Source organism: Coregonus clupeaformis, chromosome 25, assembly GCF_020615455.1.
Source record: "Coregonus clupeaformis isolate EN_2021a chromosome 25, ASM2061545v1, whole genome shotgun sequence".
Classification (NCBI taxonomy): domain Eukaryota; kingdom Metazoa; phylum Chordata; class Actinopteri; order Salmoniformes; family Salmonidae; genus Coregonus; species Coregonus clupeaformis.
The window spans coordinates 30,519,534-30,539,045 of record NC_059216.1 but is presented as its reverse complement, the minus strand read 5'-3'; the positions used below and the strand labels follow the sequence as shown (position 1 = coordinate 30,539,045).

Here is a 19,512-nt window from a genome sequence, read left to right as displayed (position 1 = left end):
GTTTGAAGATATCTGGAAGAAAATATCCTGGTTGTATTACCAGTATATTCTCGTCACGGCTTTATACATGTTGGAGCCTTGGGAGAGAACCATCTTCAGTATCCTTTTTGGTTCCAGAATGGTTTGAAAATAACTAGGCTACTAGGTATTTTAGCCGGATAGGTAACTAACTACAACTCCTTGCCTTGTAATTTCGAATAGTTAGCAAGTAGCCTATTTGTTGGTTAACCTTTATTGCTGAACAATAGACTATGAAACGATAACAGTAGGGCTATAGCTACTTGCCTAGGAGGACACCGTGTAGCCTACTGTTGGTGCGTTCAGGACAACTCGGTAATGTCCGACATGAAAACTCGTTGTAGAAAGAGGAGGCCCGAGTTTCCCACTTGGAAACAACTGGGAACTCGGATAAAACGAGGTAAAATCCTGACGTCAGTGATCAGGTCGCAAAGGGGGATCGCTAGAAAGATGCCCAAGTTTCCGATTTGTAATTCAGAGTTGGATGACGGTTCAAAACGTTTTTTTTCCAGTCGTAGTTCGTTTTTCCGAGTTCCCAGTTGTTTTGAACGCTGCATCTCTCACCTGTAGGCCTAAACGCGTGCATGCAACTATTGGTCTCATTATTTTCATCAGCTTTATCTGGCATAAAAAGTGCATGTGTAGACCTCATACAGTCATTGGTGTTGACTGATTTTATGTTAGGTTACTCAATTAAGTTGGAAACTGGTCAAAAAGAGGTGAGGAAGATATGCCTATTCAATTAACCTAATGTTGATGACATCACGCTAGTGAATGATCACATCACCTGAACAATTATGACTGAAGAATGATATTATCCCTTTCATAGGCCTACTAAGCAGTGGCGTGTATTCATGGATGCCAAGGGAAGCCAGTCTTCCCAATATAAAAAATCTAAACATAAATTATTTTATCTTTCGTCGGTCTGTGTTTCATAATTTTCCTTCAATTCCCGAGGCTGAATGTATCTCACAGGAGAAAACATCAGAGACGAGCGAAACAGCGCCCCTCTGTCTCTCTAGGTAGGCCATCTATCTGATGCTGTCTGGTCCAAACGAGTATGACATTTTTTCCGCCCTTAGCATTGAAGGCAAGGGAAGCCAGCGAGCATCATAATAAAATAGAAATTGCCAACCAGGGTTGAGGTGAACTGAGCGAGCTCAACTGTGAATGGTCCTGGCACACCAAAAAAAAGTGTATAGGGAAGCCAGCTTGGATTTTGGCGTCACTCCTATCAAATCCCATTGAGAGGATACGTCAAGTACTTGAATTGTTGCATCATTAAACCCCTGCAACTTATCCAGAACGCCGCAGCCCGTCCGGTGTTCGACCTTCCCAAGTTCTCTCATGTCACCCCGCTCCTCCGCACACTCCACTGGCTTCCAGTTGAGGCTCGCATCTACTACAAGACCATGGTGATTGCCTACGGAGCTGATCAGACCCTACGCCCAAACGAGGGCACTACGTTCATCCACCTCTGGCCTGCTAGCTCCCCTACCTCTACGGAAGCACAGTTCCCGCTCAGCCCAGTCAAAGCTATTTGCTGCTCTGGCACCCCAATGGTGGAACAAGCTCCCCCACGACGCCAGGACAGCGGAGTCACTGACCACCTTCCGGAGATACTTGAAACCCTACCTCTTTAAGGAATACCTGGAATAGTATAAAGTAATCCTTCTACCTCCCCCTCCCCCCACTCCCATAAAAAAAATGTGTAAGTCGCTCTGGATAAGAGCGTCTGCTAAATGATGTAAATGTATCTCGTTGTGTTGTTGTCCTCCGGTGGCTAGCTAGCTAGCTAAAATTGGCCCTTTCCTAAATTAGCCATGGATGGAGATAGGGATTTGGACTTGTGGTTTTACTTAATTCTCCGTACTGTCCAATGATTATTTTACATTTACATTTTAGTCATTTAGCAGACACTCTTATCCAGAGCGACTTACAGTTAGTGAGTGCATACATAATTTTTTTACTTTTCATACTGGCCCTCCTTGGGAATCGAACCCACAACCCTGGCGTTGCAAATGCCATGCTCTACCAACTGAGCTACTTCCCTGCCGGCCATTCCCTCCCCTACCTTGGACGACGCTGGGCCAATTGTGCGCCGCCCCATGGGTCTCCCGGTCGCGGCCGGCTACGACAGAGCCTGGATTCGAACCAGTATCTCTAGTGGCACAGCTAGCACTGCGATGCAGTGCCTTAGACCACTGTGCCACTCAGGAGTGGTCTAAGGCGATTCTGATCCAACCATTAATTCATACATTGTTGTGCCTCTGGCCTGAGAGGATGGAAGTTCAATATGTAGCTAGATGTAGAAGGCTAATGTTAACTAGCTAACGTTGCCCATGAATGGAAGTTAGGCTAGCGAGCAAGCATTTTAGCCAGGTAGCCTAGGACAACAAAAAGTAAAAGTGTGTACTGTATGACAGAGTGATAGACAGTTTCGTCAACATGAAAGAGAGGAGGATGAAATTGGCGTTATCACACACACACAGAAATCAGAACCATGGACAGCCACATCATATTTAGCTTTCATTGATTGGACAAAATTGTTTTTGGTATCTTTTAGTTGTCACTGTATTAGACTACGCAGAGGGGATTTGAATATGTTGAAGTTGAAATGGTGCTGGACTAGTGGAGGTAGCTCCTGTTTTTTTTGCGACTTGTGGTAACTGTGGTTCTAAATCAATAGTTGTTTAGTGGTCCGAAAAAGTCGGAAACATTAACTTGCTTGACCATGCTGTAGTAACTGTCTGTTACTGTACATGCAATATGCTTTGTGGACTTCACTGGACTTCACTTTGTCATAAAACAAAGGTGTGGTTGAATTGATTCTGCAACTGTCTTATTGTCTCGGCCTTTAGGCCTATATATCACGGTCGCAAGGCATATGAATTAACAGGTTATAGAGCAAACAACACATATGTTGTCCTGGCTTCCCTGGTGATTTTACACATGCACCGCTACTGCTACTAAGACGTTTTTCCGCCAACGTTATCATACCGCCAACTTTTTCCTGCCTTTTCTCTATATCTGAAAGGTATTGCCGGTATCAACGCCGAAGCTTTTATGTCCGCAAAACGACCTAGTAATCACTAAAGTTCTTCCTACGGTAGTAGCCTATGAAACGCAGCCGTAATGCTGAGGTGGCATTGGCACGCACTACGCTATTAAACTCTGATGGTTGCTAGTCAGCGCCCGTTAACCATCTAAGTTCTGGTTCTGAACTTTGCAAGGCATGTCACTAAGCTGTTCTCTTCGCGTAGCCCACCACTAAGCATGCACTGTTTTCTTAGCCACAACTGGATAGATGCTTAAATAATTACTGTGGGAATAAATATCACTGACTGACAGAAATATTGGAATAAAGTAGCCTAATGCAATTGAAGGCATGTATCAAATTGTTGCTTAGACTACTGAAACTCCCAAAGTTATCCAATCCTTGTAATACATTTGAAATAATAGCCTAACGTACCGTGAGACAAGCATGGGGACCCATCTTGATAAATCAATAAAGGTCCGATTTTTGTTTTCCCTGAATTTCCGTTTGGATTAGGCTACAATTACGCTGGGAAAATCTTAGTTGAGGTGAGTGCTGCCCATGATCATCTTGTCTAGGTCATTTATTAGAACATTTTGCCATGTTATGTAGGCTAGGCCAAGGCCATGTTATGTAGGCTAGGCCAAGGCCATGTTATGTAGGCTAGGCCAAGGCCATGTTATGTAGGCTAGGCCAAGTGGATTATTTTGCTCTTTAGTCGCTTAGTAGCCTAGGCCTACTCCCGACCAAAAGCCTGTGACTTCACTGACTTGTCTGATAATCAATCAATGTGATTTTGTTCCACTGAATCTCCGTCTGTATAGGTTAATTGGTTCCTGGCTGGGCAAATGAGTGGAGGTGGTAGGCTATAGCTCTATTCGTTTGCTCATCCATCACTGATAAGAAACATTTAGCATGCAATAATGTAGTGTAGGCCTATTATTTTGCTCAAACGCATAGGCAACTCCAAAAGCCTGCGGAAATATAAAATATAGCCTAAATGAGACTCACATGCTGAAAATAGGATTGGTATTATGATGAAGATAAGACCCTATGCCTGCTCCCTAATAAAGCAGAGTGAGGGTAGGAAAGAGATGAAACGTGGATCAAAAAAGCATGGGCTTGGGCTCTGTTTCAAAATATCACTTTTTTATATGACAGCGGTTCCACACGTTCCTGTGACACAAGTTGTGGGAAAAATATGTGTTGTATTTTATTCTGTTATATTCCATTATATTCTTAGTAGGCCTATAAAATATGTGTGTTGACCAGTGGAGGCTGCTGAGGGGAGGACGGCTCATAATAATGGCTGGAACGGCGGTAACGGAATGGCATCAAACAAATGGAAATCATTTGATGTATTTGATACCATTCCACTAATTCCGCTCCAGACATTACCACGAGCCCGTCCTCCCCAATTAAGGTGACACCAACCTCCTGTGGTGTTGACTGAAGGGGTGTGTCTTGTCGGTTTAATGAACAATATAACCAACTACTGATTTCATTTGGAGCAGCATAGACAAAAAAACTACAACAATATCTATGGGCTAAGAAACCTAAATAAAAAAATGTTAGCTGACATGGGTTAATTGATCTGGACATTTCTGACAAGTTATAAATAGCTCTCTAAGGTATGGAATGACTGACATGACAAGAGGAACTGATGATGCACTACCCAATTTAGAAATTGCACCTTGTGCATTCCACTAATACAACTTTCAAGAGGGGGGCGCCTCCCCTGCCCACCTCTCGCGCCCTACAGTTTGGGAACCACTGCTCTATTGTTCCTCAAGCAAGGGGGAATGCCGATGACATCACAAATTCCGATCAGACCAATTCCTTGAATGCCCTACTCCTTGAACTTTGCAGTTGTCTAAAAAAACAATTTTGCTCACAACGTCTTTGTTTACCTTTTAGTGTGTGTACTTTACTGTATTTATAGGCTACTTGGGATGTCAATTTTCAACAGGAAAAGTTCAAAAATCACTGGAGGCCGTTCCAAATGTTTTAAAAACTGTATCGGGTCCGAGGTGTATTTGCATTTAGACAGAGCATTTGGGCAGTGTCGGAGCATGGACGAAATCCGCTCAGGCGGCAGACTGCTTCGTGAATAGACGGTATAATGTGTAATAACATTTACTGTCTATTTGAATGGGCTAACCTGTGGCCTGCTTGTCCTATTTATACTATAGGATTAGCCTATAATAGTTATAAGTATTGGTCAGTTTCCTTAACTTGTTTCTCAGACTCCATCCTGATATCTGTAGCAGGGATGGCGGTGTACACTGGGTACGTGTTCATGCCTCAGCACATCATGGCCATACTATACTACTTTGAAATGGTTCAATGACACAAGTCGTACCCACGTCTGGGTGTGCCTGTGACTGCTGTCGACATGGAACTATTTACATTTACATTACATTTTAGTCATTTAGCAGACGCTCTTATCCAGAGCGACATACAGTTAGTGAGTGCATACATTATTTTTTTTATTTTTTCATACCCCCATGGGAATCGAACTCACAACCCTGGCGTTGCAAACGCCATTCTCTACCAACTGAGCTACATCCCTGCCGGCCATTCCCTCCCCTACCCTGGACGACGCTGGGCCAATCGTGGCCGGCTACGACAGAGCCTGGATTCGAACCAGGATCTCTAGTGGCACAGCTAGCACTGCGATGCAGTGCCTTAGACCACTGCGCCACTCGAATGAATGATCATTCTAATTCTATGGATGTCATGTGGACCTGGAGGACAGACCAAGAGAGAGAGGATCTCATTCCATTCCCTGGAACTATGTATTCTGTGCTCGTCATCATGAACAGTGTTCTTGGACAGAAGGGGGTGGAGGAGTACAGAGAGGAGTGCAGTGGCACATCTGATGTTCTAGGACATTAAACCATTGTTGTCTTACTGAGTTGCTTTGCAGTTTGCACAGCAAATGTAACGGTTTTGTTTCCTATTGCACAGATATCCTTATTGTTAACTGTACCTTTTTTATAAATCTCTTTTTATGACATTCTAAAATCTCTCCTGCAATTGTGCCCCAGATGGCATATTTTCTCACGTATGTGTATATAAGATTGTATGAGATTGTATACATATCTGTACAGTTGATATGTTGGGTAGCGAAAATGTTATATTTGTTTTGTATCTGAGCAGTCTCAGGCTGGAATGCCACGTTTTGGGAGCACTACTGAAGTTCACTGTGATATTCTCTTTCCTTTTAATAACTGTAACAAAAATGACCAAATGTCTGTATTCTGAGTCCTAAATCTCATAAACTGTTTTTTAAAACGTTAATGTTTCGGAAGTGTCATTTCTGTGGACACATACTCTAAAATAAATCTGTATTTCGTGTGGGGAATTTTGAGGCTCCAACTTGCTTAGTCATTTTCTGTACATCTAGAAAAGTCTTGAAATTAGTAAAGTTAACAGCCTAGGAGATTGAATACAGTACATGGCATTCATTCACGATTCCATTGAGCATTTACCTGTGTCTCTGTTATCTGGTTTGTGCGAAAGATAATTCATCATGAATGATTTGAAGGCAATGACATAACTGTATTTAGTTTCTGTCTTCTATGCCTACAGCATATTGTGTTTTCCACTCAGCCGTCAATCAAAAGGTTGGTGGGAGTGGCTATAATAATGAATAACCAATGACCAAATTCAACTCTGGCACAGGCTCGAAATGAAAATAGCAGCTGGTTACTTTTTAAACTTGGGGATGAGGATGTTCTCACGTACACACTGCACGTTACATGGAGTTTGTACTATAACTGTCAGGTCTTGTGTAAATAGAGTGCTCAGCCCGCCAGTGTTGCAATTAGAATGAAGCTCTCTGTGAGCTAAAGCAGCAGTTCAGTTGTTGATGAGGGAGGGACAGGGAGGGAGGCTGGTGGAAAACAAAACCTGTTCACCCTTCACATTACATCCCTCTCTTGGGTCATGTAAGGTCGTGTTCAGTAGGCAGAAGAAACCCATTTTTTAACAAAGTTACTGTTTTGCAACGGAACACAGTTTTTGTGTTCTGTTGCAAAACGTTTTGCTATGATGTGGCCTACTGAACACAACCCTGTTCTGTTGCTTCTCAGCTAAATCCATACTGACTCGCTTCACTGACACAACGGTTGGCCTTCAAAGTTCTTGAAATTGTAAGGATTGACTGACCTTCATGTCTTAAAGTAATGATGGACTGTCGTTTCTCTTTGCTAATTTGAGCTGTTCTTGCCATAATATGGACTTGGTCTTTTACTAAATAGGTCTGTCTTCTGTATACCAACCCTACCTTGTCACAACACAACTGATTGGCTCAAACGCATTAAGGAGGAAAGAAATTCCACAAATTAACTTTTAACAAGGCACACCTGTTAATTGAAATGCATTCCAGGTGACTACCTCATGAAGCTGGTTGAGAGAATGCCAAGAGTGTGCAAAGCTGTCATCAAGGCAAAGGGTGACTATTTTGATATGTTTAACACTTTTTTGGTTACTACATGATTCCATATGTGTTATTTCATAGTTTTGATGTCTTCACTATTATTCTACAATGTAGGAAATAGTAAAAATAAAGAAAAAACCCTTGAATGAGTAGATATGTCCAAACTTTGACTGGTACTGTATATATATATATATATATAGGAAAGATACCAAGAGACAACAAAAATACTATCTATTCTAGTCTACATGATGAGATTATTATGGATAAGAGCGAGAATATTTTTATTTGTCAAATGGTAGTCATGCATCGATCATCATTTCATCAGAATAAGACCCTCAATATTTATTGGAAAGCAGCATCAAGCTCATCACCGTGCACTTTCACCACCTTATGAAGTTCATCGTAATTTATTTCATCTGTGCCTAATAAACGTAATGGTTTCCCGAGTTGTGGTGAAAGGACCACAAACCATATCATCGCGTGACTCCAAATTTACTTCGATATGATGGTTATTATATAAATATTTGCGCATAAAGACATTTCCAGCATAATTAATTTTACCGACACAAAAAGATCCCACCATGTCGAACGAACAAATTATCTGTCGGCATTTATACAATTGTACCGAAACTTCCTGTTTCCATCACAGCTGTAGTGATTTTTTTTGTTTTATACGATATGACTTTACTCGCTTAAAAACGGTGGATGGAAATGTGGTTAGTGACAATTATTAGAATAATTCAATGGATGTTTTGTGCACAAAGGTGATGACTAAAGTGTCTTATTCTGAATTTTCCAAATCTGACTTCTGTATGTGGCAGTCTATGGAAATTGTCTTTCTGGGCCGGATGTCAGTTAAACTGCAGTACCAAAGCAAAACTGTAGGAGCATTCGAAACCGTGCTTCTAGAACTGGCCCCATGGTTACCATAGCCACAAAGTCATAAAACCCCCCTATTTCTACCCAAAAATCTGTTTTTAAACCTAACCTTAACCCTAATCGTAACCTTAAACACCCTGCTAACCTTATGCCTAACCCTAACCTTAAATTAAGACCAAAAAGCGAATTTTTGTTTTCATGAATTTGACGATATAGCCAATTTTGACTTTGTGGCTGTGGTAGGCCTAACTATTGACAACGGTTCTTATTATAGCTCAGTGGTGACAACCCTATTGAAGCCGTATCGTGGAAGTTCAGCGGTACAGCGTGATTTACATTTAAAGGCAATTTCGAATGAATGATCATTCTAATTCTATGGATGTCATGTGGACCTGGAGGACAGACCAAGAGAGAGAGGATCTCATTCCATTCCCTGGAACTATGTATTCTGTGCTCGTCATCATGAACAGTGTTCTTGGACAGAAGGGGGTGGAGGAGTACAGAGAGGAGTGCAGTGGCACATCTGATGTTCTAGGACATTAAACCATTGTTGTCTTACTGAGTTGCTTTGCAGTTTGCACAGCAAATGTAACGGTTTTGTTTCCTATTGCACAGATATCCTTATTGTTAACTGTACCTTTTTTATAAATCTCTTTTTATGACATTCTAAAATCTCTCCTGCAATTGTGCCCCAGATGGCATATTTTCTCACGTATGTGTATATAAGATTGTATGAGATTGTATACATATCTGTACAGTTGATATGTTGGGTAGCGAAAATGTTATATTTGTTTTGTATCTGAGCAGTCTCAGGCTGGAATGCCACGTTTTGGGAGCACTACTGAAGTTCACTGTGATATTCTCTTTCCTTTTAATAACTGTAACAAAAATGACCAAATGTCTGTATTCTGAGTCCTAAATCTCATAAACTGTTTTTTAAAACGTTAATGTTTCGGAAGTGTCATTTCTGTGGACACATACTCTAAAATAAATCTGTATTTCGTGTGGGGAATTTTGAGGCTCCAACTTGCTTAGTCATTTTCTGTACATCTAGAAAAGTCTTGAAATTAGTAAAGTTAACAGCCTAGGAGATTGAATACAGTACATGGCATTCATTCACGATTCCATTGAGCATTTACCTGTGTCTCTGTTATCTGGTTTGTGCGAAAGATAATTCATCATGAATGATTTGAAGGCAATGACATAACTGTATTTAGTTTCTGTCTTCTATGCCTACAGCATATTGTGTTTTCCACTCAGCCGTCAATCAAAAGGTTGGTGGGAGTGGCTATAATAATGAATAACCAATGACCAAATTCAACTCTGGCACAGGCTCGAAATGAAAATAGCAGCTGGTTACTTTTTAAACTTGGGGATGAGGATGTTCTCACGTACACACTGCACGTTACATGGAGTTTGTACTATAACTGTCAGGTCTTGTGTAAATAGAGTGCTCAGCCCGCCAGTGTTGCAATTAGAATGAAGCTCTCTGTGAGCTAAAGCAGCAGTTCAGTTGTTGATGAGGGAGGGACAGGGAGGGAGGCTGGTGGAAAACAAAACCTGTTCACCCTTCACATTACATCCCTCTCTTGGGTCATGTAAGGTCGTGTTCAGTAGGCAGAAGAAACCCATTTTTTAACAAAGTTACTGTTTTGCAACGGAACACAGTTTTTGTGTTCTGTTGCAAAACGTTTTGCTATGATGTGGCCTACTGAACACAACCCTGTTCTGTTGCTTCTCAGCTAAATCCATACTGACTCGCTTCACTGACACAACGGTTGGCCTTCAAAGTTCTTGAAATTGTAAGGATTGACTGACCTTCATGTCTTAAAGTAATGATGGACTGTCGTTTCTCTTTGCTAATTTGAGCTGTTCTTGCCATAATATGGACTTGGTCTTTTACTAAATAGGTCTGTCTTCTGTATACCAACCCTACCTTGTCACAACACAACTGATTGGCTCAAACGCATTAAGGAGGAAAGAAATTCCACAAATTAACTTTTAACAAGGCACACCTGTTAATTGAAATGCATTCCAGGTGACTACCTCATGAAGCTGGTTGAGAGAATGCCAAGAGTGTGCAAAGCTGTCATCAAGGCAAAGGGTGACTATTTTGATATGTTTAACACTTTTTTGGTTACTACATGATTCCATATGTGTTATTTCATAGTTTTGATGTCTTCACTATTATTCTACAATGTAGGAAATAGTAAAAATAAAGAAAAACCCTTGAATGAGTAGATATGTCCAAACTTTTGACTGGTACTGTATATATATATATATATATAGGAAAGATACCAAGAGACAACAAAAATACTATCTATTCTAGTCTACATGATGAGATTATTATGGATAAGAGCGAGAATATTTTTATTTGTCAAATGGTAGTCATGCATCGATCATCATTTCATCAGAATAAGACCCTCAATATTTATTGGAAAGCAGCATCAAGCTCATCACCGTGCACTTTCACCACCTTATGAAGTTCATCGTAATTTATTTCATCTGTGCCTAATAAACGTCATGGTTTCCCGAGTTGTGGTGAAAGGACCACAAACCATATCATTGCGTGACTCCAAATTTACTTCGATATGATGGTTATTATATAAATATTTGCGCATAAAGACATTTCCAGCATAATTAATTTTACCGACACAAAAAGATCCCACCATGTCGAACGAACAAATTATCTGTCGGCATTTATACAATTGTACCGAAACTTCCTGTTTCCATCACAGCTGTAGTGATTTTTTTTGTTTTATACGATATGACTTTACTCGCTTAAAAACGGTGGATGGAAATGTGGTTAGTGACAATTATTAGAATAATTCAATGGATGTTTTGTGCACAAAGGTGATGACTAAAGTGTCTTATTCTGAATTTTCCAAATCTGACTTCTGTATGTGGCAGTCTATGGAAATTGTCTTTCTGGGCCGGATGTCAGTTAAACTGCAGTACCAAAGCAAAACTGTAGGAGCATTCGAAACCGTGCTTCTAGAACTGGCCCCTTGGTTACCATAGCCACAAAGTCATAAAACCCCCCTATTTCTACCCCAAAATCTGTTTTTAAACCTAACCTTAACCCTAATCGTAACCTTAAACACCCTGCTAACCTTATGCCTAACCCTAACCTTAAATTAAGACCAAAAAGCGAATTTTTGTTTTCATGAATTTGACGATATAGCCAATTTTGACTTTGTGGCTGTGGTAGGCCTAACTATTGACAACGGTTCTTATTATAGCTCAGTGGTGACAACCCTATTGAAGCCGTATCGTGGAAGTTCAGCGGTACAGCGTGATTTACATTTAAAGGCAATTTTCCCCCGTTAGAGGAGACTGTATTCACGGTAAACGGATTTCCACTAGTTACCACAGCCACAAAATGAAAATTGTCGATATCATAAATATTCATGAGAACATAAATGTGCTTTTGGTCTCCATTTAAGGTTAGGGTTAGGCATACGATTAGCAGTGTGTTTAAGGTTAGGGTTAAAGTTAACACTTTGTATTCAGGACAAAAAGTTAATTGCTTTGCCACATGTTTTGCAGTATTACTTTATTGCCTTTTTGCAAACAGGATGCATGTTTTGGAATATGTTTATTCTGTACAGGCTTCCTTCTTTTCACTGTCAATTATGTAAGCCATTAAACTTTGTAACTGTTTTAAAGTCAACATTGGCCTCATGGTGAAATCCCTGAGCGATTTCCTTCCTCTCCGGCAACTGAGTTAGGAAGGACGCCTGTATCTTTGTAGTGACTGGGTGTATTCATGTAATTAATCATTTCACCATGCTCAAAGGGATATTCAATGCCGCCTTTGCGAGGCATTGAAAAAAGTCCCTAGTCTTTGTGGTTGAATCTGTGTTTGAAAATCACTGCTCAACTGAGGGATCTTACAGATAATTGTATGTGTGGGGTACAGAGATGAGGTAGTCATTCAAAAATCATGTTAAACATTATTTTTGCAGACATAGTGAGTTATTATGTTACTTATTAAGCAAATGTTTACTCCTGAACTTATTTAGGCTTGCCATAAAAAAGGGGTTGAATACTTATTGACTCAAGACATTTCAGCGTACATTTTTTGTATTAATTTGTAAAATTATCGAAAACATAATTCCACTTTCACATTATGGGGTATTGTGTGTAGGCCAGTGACAAAAAATTATCTCAATTTAGTCAATTTTAAATTCAGGCTGTAACACAACAAAATGTGGAAAAAGTCAAGGGGTGTGAGTACGTTCTGAAGGCACTGTAGCTAGCTAGCTCATGGTTAGCTAGTTAGCTACATTAGCCTGGCTAGATCATTACGCTAGCCGTCTACTTGTCTAGCCCTTTAAATGCATGAGAAATTCATAAAAACTAGTTAAGCTTTCTTTGGCTTTCATAAACCATCAGTCTAGCTTGCTAGTTAACTAGATAGCTAACTTAGATGGTGGAATTAGGCGTTCTTGATCATAATAATATAATAATATGCCATTTAGCAGACGCTTTTATCCAAAGCGACTTACAGTCATGCGTGCATCCATTTTTTTTGTGTATGGGTGGTCCCGGGGATCGAACCCACTACCTTGGCGTTACAAGCGCCGTGCTCTACCAGCTGAGCTACAGAGGCCCTGTTTGTTTGTGTCTGTGGGTGAGGGGTGGGTAGCCTACTTCAAGTACTACTTGTCTTGTAGCTACCCTAGCAAGCTGTATTATTTTGGTCTGGCTTTTTGAGAGGTTTCAGAGATGAACTCTTTTGAGTCGACAGTGTGCTTACTTTACATTGATCTGTTTGCTGTTACCCTCTGGACAGCAGATCATTAGTATAGCTATTAGGCAATAGTAATGGGGGAAAAATAGATAGTTACATATCGCAATATTATTAAGGACAATATTATATAAATACTCCAAGTATCAATTTGTAAAAAAAAACATTGATCTGGGGCGGCAGGGTAGTGGGTAAGAGCGTTGTGCCAGTAAGCGAAAGGTCGCTGGTTCTAATCCCCGAGCCGACTAGGTGAAAAATCTGTCGATGTGCCCTTAAGCAAGGCACTTAACCCTAATTGCTCCTGTAAGTCGCTCTGGATAAGAGCGTCTGCTAAATGACTAAAACGTCAAATGTAAATCTGTTGCTAGATGGCGCTAGTTAGAGCTAGTCGGCTGTACCTGTGCCAAAACTCCGGTATTTTTTATCCTATTGCTTGTTCGCCATCTTCTTTTTAAATAGTGAGCCAACATGTTTTAAGCACTTTTATTTCCATGACTGATCAAAATTCATTTTCTCATGCTCTCTCTTGTATTTCTGGAGCAGACATATAGTGAGCAATTTGTTTGGAACATCAAATCGCAATAAAATCACATTATCGTATCGCAGTATATATACAGTGCATTCGGAAAGTATTCAGACCCCTTCACTTTTTCCACATTTTGTTACGTTACAGCCTTATTCTAAAATTAATTAAATACTATTTTTTCCTCATCAATCTACACACAATACCGCATAATGACAAAGTGAAAACAGGTTTTTAGAATGTTTTATTTACATAGGTATTCAGACCCTTTGCTATGAGACTTTAAATTTAGCTCAAGTGCATCCTGTTTCCATTGATCATCCTTGAGATGTTTCTGCAACTTGGAGTCCACCTGTGGTAAATTCAATTGATTGGACATGTTTTGGAAAGGCACACACCTGTCTATAAGGTCCCACAGTTGATAGTGCATGTCAGAGCAAAGACCAAGCCATGAGGTCGAAGGAATTGTCCGTAGAGCTCCGAGACAAGATTGTATCGAGGCACAGATCTGGGGAAGGGTACCAAAAAATGTCTGCAGCATTGAAGGTCCCTAAGAACACAGTGGCCTCCATCATTCTTAAATGGAAGAAATTTGGAACCACCAAGACACTTCCTAGAGCTGGCCGCCCGGCCAAACTGAGCAATCGGGGGAGAAGGGCCTTGGTCAAGGAGGTGACCAAGAACCCGATGGTCACTCTGACAGAGCTCCAGAGTTCCTCTGTGGAGATGGGAGAACCTTCCAGAAAAAGGCACATGACCACTCCTCAGTAAAAGGCACATGACAGCCCGCTTGGAGATTGCCAAAAGGCACTTAAAGGACTCTCAGACCATGAGAAACAATATTCTCTGGTCTGCTGAAACCAAGATTGAACTCTTTGGCCTGAATGCCAAGTGTCACGTCTGGAGGAAACCAGGCACCGCTCATCACCTGGCCAATACCATCCCTACGGTGAAGCATGCTGGTGGCAGCATCATGCTGTCGGGATGTTTTTCAGCAGTAGGGACTAGGAGACTAGTCAGGATCGAAGGAAAGATGAACGGAGCAAAGTACAGAGAGATCCTTGATGAAAACTTGCTCCAGAGCGCTCAGGACCTCAGACTGGGGCGAAGGTTCACCTTCCAACAGGACAACGATCCTAAGCACACAGCCAAGACAATGCAGGAGTGGCTTAGGGACAAGTCTTTGAGTGGCCCAGCCAGACCTGGACTTGAAACCGATCTAACATCTCTGGAGAGACCTGAAAATAGCTGTGCAGCAACGCTCCCCATCCAACCTGAAAGCTTGAGAGGATCTGCAGAGAAGAATGGGAGAAACTCCCCAAATACAGGTGTGCCAAGCTTGTAGCGTCATACCCAAGAAGACTCGAGAACATAATCACTGCCAAAGGTGCTTCAACAAAGTACTGAGTAAAGGGTCTGAATACTTATGTAAATGTGATATTTCAGTTTTTCTTTTTATATAAATGTACAAAAATGTCTAAAAACGTGTTTTTGCTTTGTCATTATGGGGTATTTAAAATCCATTTTAGAATAAGGCTGTAACGTAACAAAATGTGGAAAAAGTGAAAGGGTCTGAATACACTGTAGAATCATCAGAATCACAATACATATCATATCGGCACCATATCATGAAAATATCATATCGTGATGTCCCTGGCAATTCCCAGCCCTAGTAGGCAAGGTTATGTAACCTTATTTAGTCCTACCTGCTATGGTAGGTTTTTAATTAATTGGTATTCACATGTTTGTTTTTTAGGTAGAATTACTGTCATGTTATTGATGCCAAATTGCAAAACTTATTTGTACCTTCTCTATTCCAAAACCAATTTGTCTGCCTGAGTCTTATCACCTCTCAACTAGGTAAGCCAGGGGTTCATACGTCCCTCCACTTCAACTGCCTCCTCAAATTTATTTTTCGTGAAGAAGAAAGACGGGGGTCTGCGCCCTTGCATTGATTACCGTGCATTTAATCAAACAACCATTCGCTAAAGTTACCCTCTACCCCTCATTTCCTCTGTTATCGAATCAATGCATGGGGTGCGCTTCTTCACGAAATTAGATCTCAGGAGTGCATACAACCTGGTGCGTGTCCGGGATGGAAACGAATGGAAGACAGCATTTAGCACAACCACGGGGCATTATGAATACCTGGTGATGCCGTACAGGTTGATGAATGCTCCATCAGTCTTCCAGTCCTTTGTGAACGAGGTGTTTCGGGACATGCTTGGTCGCGGTGTGGTGGTCTACATTGATGACATCCTGGTGTATTCCACTACGTGCGCCGAGCATGTGTCCCTGGTTCGCAGAGTGCTTGGCCGACTGTTGGAGCATGACCTGTATGCCAAGGCTGAAAAATGTCTGTTCTTTCAACAATCCGTCTCCTTCCTCAGATACCACATCACCACCTCAGGTGTGGAAATGGAGGGAGACCGCATTTCAGCCGTGTGTAATTGGCCGACTCCAACCACGGTAAGGAGGTGCAGTGCTTCATTGGCTTTGCCAATTACTATCGGAGGTTTATCCGGGGCTTTGGCAAGGTCGCAGCCCCCATCACCTCTCTGTTGAAGGGTGGGCCGTCCCAGCTCCGCTGTTCTGCTGAGGCTGACAGGGCTTTCAGTAATCTGAGGCCTCTGTTCACCTCAGCCCCGGGACTGGCCCATCCCGATCCATCATTACCATTCATAGTGGAGGTGGATGATGTGGCAAAATTCGTCATTCTACTAATCAAAGAACCAAAGTATTTCAGAGTTTTTGTAGAATTAAGATAGACTTTATTACATATGCAATAGAGCCGAGGTGGTTTGCAAAACATCTCCCTTCTATCTCTCAGCTCTTTGTCTATATGGTGCCATTTACATACACCCCAGCTCAAAACCCCTCCCTCTTGGGCTCCCCCACCACTGTCCTCAGTTTCCCCCTCTTGACCACTCCGCCCACTTCCTTAGTCTATGATAGTGGCTAAATCTGACTTCTATTCAGTTTAGAAACAATAGTGGTACAATCAATCAAGCCCTTGTCATGCAAAAATAATCATGTTCAGTTTAAACTCTGTTCAACCCCGGCTCACCCTGGCTTGACCTGGAGATTGATTGTTGGACATGGCAGGTCCACACTCAATCTCTCAAACATACCCAAACCCAACTCCTCTCTTCCCTCCTGTCATGCTGTAATTACTCATGTTTAGTCTAAACTCTGTTCAACTCTGGCTCCGCTCTCAGGACTGTCTGAGGAGAGAGGCAAAAGGCAACAGTCTGGTTTCAATCTCTGATAAGGTAGGACAGCCATGGATTAGGTAAGAGCGTGGAATTCGACCCAAGGTCAGATCTCCATTTCACACACACACAAACCCAGTGAAAGGAACCAATTAAATTCTTGCCCAGCAACAGAGAGTACCCGTGTTTAATCCTGGCTCCATGTTCGTCATGTTTGTGATTAACTTTGTTTATCTCATAGTTTACTGAAAAATCTTCATCATATCCCCCCTCTGGGACTTCATTGGTCCCACATCCTTACAAAAGTATATAATGATTAATATAGTAACTAACATAAGAATAACTATGTTTATGATATAAGGCACAATCCTTGCATTTAAGGTTATATTTTTCAAACAGTAAGATTGTTATAATGACTTTTGATACAAGATTCTTAATGTTTGTAAACTCCTAAGCTGCATGTAGGAGAGAGGAAAAAGACACGCCATGTGTTATAGAGGTCATTGGTGAGGGACAGAAGGTCTGCGTGCCAAGATAGATTGGGGGACACTTGTGATAATCTTAGAAGGTGTACGTGATGGAATGGCCTGGCTGGGGTGACATACAATACCAAGCCGGGAGAGCATTATATAAACTGAGAGATTTTGTATGGAAGTCATTCATATGACAAGAGGCTATGTCCGTACCACCTGTCATTGAATCCAGTACTGAATTAAATAATGATTAATTAACTCTCCATCTGTGTCCCATATTCTCTTACATCCTGAACTTCTCAATACCAGAAACTCATCATAACAGATTGGCATCTGAACAAACAGGATACAGTTTACAGCCGAACTGACAGGTGAGCAGACTTTCATGTTATTACTGTATTATGTTAAATTCTGCTTATCTGTGGTAAAGCTGAGCTGTAACAAATGTTTGAAATTCAATATTTTAAAGGGGGACGATGATTGGTGTTGAGGTATGTATAACGGATGTAAGTAGAAGGATCAAATTAGACAATAACAGGGTGCTATGATTCTAAGCAGGGTTTGTTAAGAGTAATGACTAAAAACAACAGAGAAGAAGGAGAGTGGGTTTAACAAGATTGGGCGTAGGGTCTTTTAATGGATACAACATTATAAAATAGGTCAGAGGTTCGAGTCCTAAGATATGACGACATTATAATGTGAAAAGTTGTGAGGTTCAAGTCCTCAGCAAGCTTAGGGATAAAGTTTAGAGTCCTTTTGTTATGATGTTCAAGTCATCAACAACATTTGTTAAGGTTTACGACATTATAAAATAGGTTTAAGTCCTTTGGCGTGAAAGAGTCATCATAAAGTGTTAGATGTGAAGAGTTCAAGGCCTCAACCGTGTTATAAAAGCCCTATGAGAAAATTAGTATTTTGGTGAAGGTTCAAGTCCTTGGTATAAGGTTAATGTCCTTTGTAAAAGCCCTATGAGTTAAAATAAGCCATAATTGATCAAGGGAGTGACAGCAATATAGAGGAGAAGTACAAATTAAGGAGGTTCAGTCTTCTGAGAGGTAGAGTACCATGGTGAAGAGAGAATTAGTCCTGTGTGAATTACTCCAAACGGTCAGGACAGAGAGAAAACAATAAATCATACTGCATAAAGAATCAGAGAAGATATAAGTGAACCTGTTGAATCATTGCACCAAAGACAAAATAGGCAAAATACATTTTAATAAAGATCAAGGTGGAGATTTGATTCAAACATTTAATTACTAATATTGTATCAACTAATAATATATGAGAATGGGGAGTCAATTCAGTATACCGATTACGGGCAAGACAGTGACAATAAAGAATAAATCAGAGCTAGATTTACCTCGAAGTGAATGAAAGGTTATGACAATTGTTGCAGACAAATCCGCATCTAAAACATATCTCTTTTAAAAGTATTGAAAATCCGACACCGTGTGACTGGATGTTAATTAAATTAGGCTTTTTCTATGTGGAACCATATCTTAGAGATTTATCAGCAGGGACAGATAATGACTATCCTCATGATGGTAGTTTTAAAAGGGATAAATTACAAGTAGCAAGAAAGTATATAATTGATCATACAGCCATAAGCAACCCGAAATGGGATTTAGATTATATGAAAGAGTGTCATGCCATGGCTCTGGGGACTCTTTAATGTTGAGCCAGGGTGTTAGTTTCTATGTTCAGTTTTCTAGGTTTCTGTTCTAGATCGTTGTTTTCTATGTTGGCCAGGGTGGTTCCCAATCAGAGGCAGCTGATTCTCGTTGTCTCTGATTGGGAACCATACTTAGGCAGCCTGTTGGCACTTTTGTTTTGTGGGATCTTGATCTGTAAGGTTTGTGTTTAACCCTAGGACTTCACGTATAGTTGTTTTGTTCGTGTGTACTCATTAAAATAATGTACGCTTATCACGCTGCGCCTTGGTCCGGTTCTTACGACGATCGTGACAAAGAGGTGTATACAGCATGGGATTTAATGAGTTCACAATGGCCGGTAAATATAATTAGTATCGTATCTGAAGATTATGCCTTTGTTAAATGTTTTGGAGGAACAAAGAATGTTGTTTTATGATCTTAGTTCAAATGTAGCGTTGGGAGGGTGATGCCCCAGGGGAGACTGGTGATTGGCCAGAAGAGGGGAGTCACTCCTCTTTTCG

At 40.9% G+C, this 19,512-nt stretch overlaps 1 long non-coding RNA gene across 1 annotated transcript; it reads left to right on the top strand.

Moving 5' to 3' along the window:
• Positions 1–14: 14 nt before the first annotated feature.
• LOC121539516 lies at positions 15–18,995 on the top strand. The gene is made up of 3 exons (XR_005995374.1): positions 15–98; positions 17,649–17,710; positions 17,809–18,995. It is a non-coding gene; the product is annotated as an uncharacterized LOC121539516 (long non-coding RNA).
• The last annotated feature ends 517 nt before the right edge of the window (positions 18,996–19,512 follow it).